Here is a 6525-nt window from a genome sequence, read left to right on the forward strand (position 1 = left end):
CAGAGTTGCCTTTCAAATCAGTAGAAAACCCAGCATCACCGAAATGCATTTAATTGGAGAGTTAGAGATGACACTACATGATTATCTGGCTCCAGGAGTTTTGCTTGCTCAGTGTACAACTTCTGAATCCGTAGTAAATCATCCTGCACAAATCAGAGCATTCATCAAATACTTGCTCTGGTAAAGGTGTATATTGGAGACTATGTTCTTATTATTATCACATTTATGTACATATCTCAATGAGGTTATATGAGAGTTCAATTTTAAAATGTGTTATTAGAAAAACAATGCTCTCTATTTAGATATAGACATTTCAATAATATTGTAGCTATAGAATTATTCATTTTTATATTATATTTATTATTCTAATTTTTAACTTTGAGTCACTTTCTAATATTATCTTAACAGCAGGTATCTGTGTGAATACCATTTTCATGATTTTTATGATTCCTAAAATGAAAATATTAAAATAGAGCTGAATCATTGCCAACTGCTGAGATAGATAATGTAAGCTTTCATTTCACTGGAGTATTAAATAAAAGGCAAGTTCTCACACCTTCTCATACTACCTTTCAATAGACACTTGTAATTATTTAGCACTATTATTTAAGTTTCTTCTTCAACTTCTGATTTGATTTTACAAATAACACATTCTTCCCTAGACATAAGAAGCCCTACCAGTCTAATTTTTCTTTTCTGTTCTATAAAGTAACATGCCCCTCAGAATCACAGAAAACTATACTTTTTATAATTACCACCTTTCTCTTGCCATTTGCTTATTTTCTTAGTTTCTTCGTTTAATTGAATAAATTGATGTTTATCCTTGTATATGTATAAGTTTAAGGTATATAGTGTGTTACTTTGCTACATTTATGTATTGTATTATGACTGACAATGTAGCAATGTTTATCACATTCCTTTTTTTTTTTTTTTTTCTATAGGTTTACTATATTTCAGGGAACTCTTAAAAGGTTTAGATAAAGTAGTCCTTGGGGAAATATTTTCACCCATGTCAAGTCCTGCCCTTAATGAAACTGTTGTACAAAATAAGCAAACACATGTGTGAGGATCAAGAAGAATGTACAGCTGGACCTGCAGTATTTCACTGTACCAAACACCCTTACCAGACCCGTTTTCTCCATTGTGCATGGTCTTTTCCAACCTAGAGACATTAGTAGAAGAATAATGTTCATAGAATCCGTGGCTATAGATTTGAAAAAAAAAAATAGATTTTAAAGCATTTTTTCTAATTGCAATTATTTATTTATTTTTTTTAAATAAAAGCATCAGGTGATCCTATGGGTGCAATTCCAAAGATTTTATCAAAGCTTAGCATGTCTCCATTTAACAACCCTAATAGAACAAATAAACCCCAAATTGTTTCTCAAGCCTGAAGCTAAAATCCACTAAATTTGACGAGCTTTCTCCATGGCTTTTGCAACATCTTTCATTTCTTGGATATTCTATCCAACATTTTTATTTAACTTAATAGAAACTTATATGAAGATCTGAGGCTGTACAGATAAAATGTTATATCTTAGAAAGTATTATAATTGACAAATTGAATGACATAGCTTTAGAGCTCCTTTAAAGACAGACATTAAAGAAATATGATTCACAAACTCATTTCTACGTTTTAATTGATCTTGTTTGAATATTTGCAGAATTGATTGCAAGGATGAGTGACATATGCCTAGTTTACACCTTCTCCCCTCTGGCTTGGATCTAAAAGCCAGCTGGTTAGAATGACTTATTAAAGAATTTGATTTTCTATATGTGCTTTTCATATGATGAAATTAAATTATTTAAAATTTTCTATTCTTCTTTCTACATGACATAGCCTTAGAGGAAGTACTTCATGTATCATGTTGTAGCTACTAGCAACAGATATTTAAGTCAGGAAACATACTGGAAGGGGAGAATAAACCAAACGGATAATGAGAGGTTTTGTGTTTCTGCACCTTAGTAAGCTACACATGGCCCTTGTGTAAATTATTTACCTACCTGAACTTCAGTTTCTACATTTATAGAATGAAAAATAATATTAGGGCAACCCCACAAAGCTTAATTTGAGGAATAAAGTAGAAAATATTGTAAAGTGTTTACTACTCTTTGTAGCTAGCATCTATTATATGCTATATAAATTATGGACATTGTTACTGATACAGAACTCTCATTCTAAGTATTCAAAATCTTAAACTCATTGTTCTCTAAAGAGCCTACATTATTTAAAGCTTTTGTTGCTTGGATTTGAAAATAAGAACTATTGTGTTAAACTGATAGTTGAAGTGATATCTTTGACTAATTAGGGCACTAAATTTTAAGATAAGTATTCATAAAATGTATATTCTATACATACTCAGTATGTGCATTATGATCAATAAATATTTTTTGAATGGGATGAGCACTGGGTGTTATTCTGTATGTTGGCAAATTGAACATCAATAAAAAATAAATTCATTATTAAAAAATAAATAAATAAATAAAAATAATAAATATTTTTGAGATAATAACCTGGAAAATATGGCATATAAGGGTGAAAATAATAACTGTGTATTCAAAATTAAATGTTCTGAAAATAAACTGATGGGAATAGAATTCTAAAAACAGACTTTCACCTACAGTCTATAATATTTATTTTAGAAAATAGTATAACAGTTCATATCAATGCTAAGAAGCAATAAAATATGGAAAAATAGTACCAGATTAGAGTCAGGAAATCAGATTTTATTTCCCATCCAATCCTTCCACCTCAAGCTTTTCCATTAACTCTCCAGCTATGAATTTTCTGCAATTGATTAATTTTTCTATCCATAGTCTCCTCACCTGAGGAAACAAAAAGGAAGATATTACTTCTAAAGATTTCTAGGATAATGTTTAGTCCAAAATGTCTATGATAAATGTTATGATGAGTGATACTCAGGTCTGGGCATATAGTATCAATACCAAGGGTGTGGTAAAAGTTGAAGAGAGATACTAGAACCAGAGAAAGATTTGCAGGGGAATATATATGTGTAATCAGGTGAGAATTGGGTATAGTTAGCTGATAGTTTTGTTGAGAAAAACAAATAATTCCAAGTATAAAATACAGGAAATAACATCTCCAGAGATGATTATAGTTTTATATTTAACTATCTTCAACCTGTGGGAAATATATAAGCTAAAAAATTTAGAGTGGCTTATTGACTTGAGCAAAATTCAATTAAATGATCTGGTGCTTCAATTTCTTCATCAGTAAAATGCAAATAAAAATATATACCATTAAAAATTAAAAAAATATATATATATATGCCATTGAGGAGCATGATATAAAGTGATATCGATGATGCCAGTTGGTAACTTGTAAGAACTCAACAGGTGCCAGCTATTATTCTCCTTCTCTAGATAGACTGAAATTTTTCTTTTGAGGGGAAGGTAGAAGGGAGAATTTGTTTCACTGACCACCGTTGTAGGGTTTCAACACTTGTCGCATAGCAGACACTCAGTAAGTGTAAACTCAGGCTCGGCTGTCAGCATTGATAGAATTTTACCTCTGGTTACGCAGCCTTTGAAATTTTCATGATTCTATTTCAGTCTCTATGGAACTGTGATTGAGACTGTCAGCCAAGACTAATGAGAATACGGAGAAGAATTTTTATTAACTTTTAAATAGGTTTCCCAGTCTTTCTGGAGAGCCACTGGTGGTGAGTCAGCATGCTATTTTTTGTATGGCTATCAAGTCTGGGTTTAGAATAGAATCTTTGGTTGTGACAAGCCTCATTTATATAACATTTTATATAATGCTAAAATGGCATTTCAATTCATATTGTATTCCAGAAAAAAAAAAAAGTACTTCTGAAGAAAAGAACAAAAGAAGCTAAGGGGAAAAAATTACTACTTGAAAATAACTACATATCTTCATAAAATAAATGGAGTTTTCAATAATATGTTGTCCAAGAAAGCCATAAATTAGGAGCTTAGCCTGCTCATAATCTAGTCCTCATTAATAACTATCTTTTTACAGACAAATTTTTATCTAATTGGTGGCTTAATTAAGAGGAAGATTTTTGAACCAGACTATCTTCAGCATCCCTCAAAAACACTGTGGAAACAATTCTCATTACATTCCTTCCTCCCTTTGATATTCATGACCACCTATTTGCTTCAGAGAAATTTTCAGGCTCAAAGCACAATGACATATTCTGAGCTTATAACTTCTAATTTCTTTTTTATTTCTATTTACCACCAAGGAAAAAGATTTCAATTTCTGTAATGGGATATTCTGTGTTTCAGGGCTTCTAAAACTTCATTTTCTTCTCCCTCTATGTTCATCTGCTTTGAGTGAAATCATCTGGTATTTATTGGCTTCTAAACTTTCAGCCATCACAGTTAATCGATTAAGTTAAGCCATTAAGTTAATCGACTTAGCAATATATTAGGTAAAATAATTTGTTTGCTGTTACAGTAAAACTGTCTTTTTGTGTGTATATGTGTAACACACTGAACTTTGGAGTAGCAGCCTCTGAAAAATAGTTTTATTTCAGAATTTAAATCAAATATTTAAAAAATCACCAAAACACTGGTATATGTAATATAAAAATATTAAAAAGCCAAATTTAAAGATTTTATTTATTATTTATTTGAGAGAGTGAGTGAGAGAGCGTGCAAGCAGGAGAGAGAGCATGAGAGGGGTGAGGGGCAGAGAGACATAAGGAGAAGCAGGCCCAATGAGGGGTTTGATCCCAGAACTCTGAGATGATGACCTGAGCCAAAAGCAGATGCTTATCCGACTGAGCCACCCACGCTCTCCAAAAAGACAAATTAATGTATCTGTCTGGTCCCATCCAGATGTACTCAAGGATGGTAAGAAAATCATAATTAGAATGATTTGAGAAAAGTGCTGGGTGAAGCCTCTCCAAATGCCAGACAATTCACCTAGCTCATGACGACAGGACAGGCTCAAAATAATTTCAGTTCCCAACTCAGTTGGGTATTGTTTTACCATGTAAGACATTCACAATTATAAATTGAGCTGAAGATATTATCATTTAGATAATTAGTACACATACAAACTTCCCATCGTAACAGGCTGTCTTCTCTTTAAAAATGATGTCTTCATGTCTTCATCATTTTCAGGTATTTTTTCTCAGCATAGCACATACTTTGTATGTTACCCGTACTTTAAGTGCGAACTTTCCTGGCTGAGTGGAATAAAGGATTTATGGAAAGTCCATTACTATCAAAGGAAAACGAATTATTAATCTGAAACCCCTCACTAAAGATAACTATATTCACCACATCTACAAAACAAATTAAGTCAGAAATGATGTCCCTTCCCGTCCTTATCTGAACCCAGCTAATCACATCACATATACCTATTATATACAAACATTACCTTTGTTCCAGTTAATTTATCTATATATTTATTTTTGTTTGTCAATTTTTAATTGTGAGATATATGCACAGAATAGTGAATAAAATCTAAATGAGTGCTCGCTGCGGCAGCACATGTACTAAAATGGGAACAATGCAGAGAAGATTAGCGTGGCCCCTGCACAAGAGGGACATGCAAATTTGTGAAGCATTCCATGTTTTTCTGACCTCTACCTCCAAAACTAATAATACATTATACGTTAATTAATTGAATTTAAATTAAAAAAATAAAAATAAAAAAATAAAAATAAAAATAAAAACTAGGAGAGAAATACCCAGCAAATTGTCAAAAACATTTTTAAAAAGCAGCTTGAAGTATAATATAAAAACACAACCATGTACCTACCATGGAGTTCATAAATTAGAAACTTTCCAATAACCTGATGCTTTTTCTTTTTTTTCTTTTTTCTTTTCTTTTTTCTTTTCTTTTCTTTTTTCTTTTCTTTTTTTCTTTTCTTTTCTTTTCTTTTTTCTTTCTTTTCTTTTCTTTTCTTTCTTTTCTTTTCTTTTCTTTTCTTTTCTTTTCTTTTCTCTTTTCTTCTTTCTTTTCTTTCTTTTCTTTTCTTTCCTTTTCTTTTCTTTTCTTTTTTCTTTCTTTTCTTTTTCAAGATTGTATTTATTTCTTTGAGAGAGCATTAGCAGGGAAGGGGGCAGGGCAGAGGGACCAGCAGACCCCCTGCTGAGGGCAGAACCTGAGGCTGAGCCCCAGGTCTGGCTCCACATGGGGTTCTATCCCAGGACCCTGAGATCATGACCGAAGCCAGTCTCTCAGCTGACCGAGCCACGTAGGCTCCCCATCTTGATGCTATTTTTTTATGATCACATCCACCTACCCCTCCTTAAAGTAATCACTATATTGACACTGGATCACATTTAATTTTTACTTTGCTTTAAAGTTATTATATATATATATATTTGTATATTATATTATATATTTTGGTATCTATCCCCATTAAATAGTTTTCCGGTCTCTGAAGTTTATGCAAGGTGAATTACACCACACACAGTGTTTGTCTTCTTCTTGGCCCGGTTGTATCTATTAAAGCTGTTTATACTATTATATAATTGTCGTTCATTCAATTTTGTTTTAACAGTGATGATATCACTCTCATA

At 32.0% G+C, this 6525-nt stretch overlaps 1 non-coding gene across 1 annotated transcript; it reads left to right on the forward strand.

The window, feature by feature from the left end:
* Positions 1–5468: 5468 nt before the first annotated feature.
* Positions 5469–5575, forward strand: LOC140604391 (U6 spliceosomal RNA). The gene has a single exon (XR_012007296.1). It is a non-coding gene; the product is annotated as a U6 spliceosomal RNA (small nuclear RNA).
* The last annotated feature ends 950 nt before the right edge of the window (positions 5576–6525 follow it).

Source organism: Canis lupus, chromosome 14, assembly GCF_048164855.1.
Source record: "Canis lupus baileyi chromosome 14, mCanLup2.hap1, whole genome shotgun sequence".
In the NCBI taxonomy this organism is placed as follows: Eukaryota; Metazoa; Chordata; class Mammalia; order Carnivora; family Canidae; genus Canis; species Canis lupus.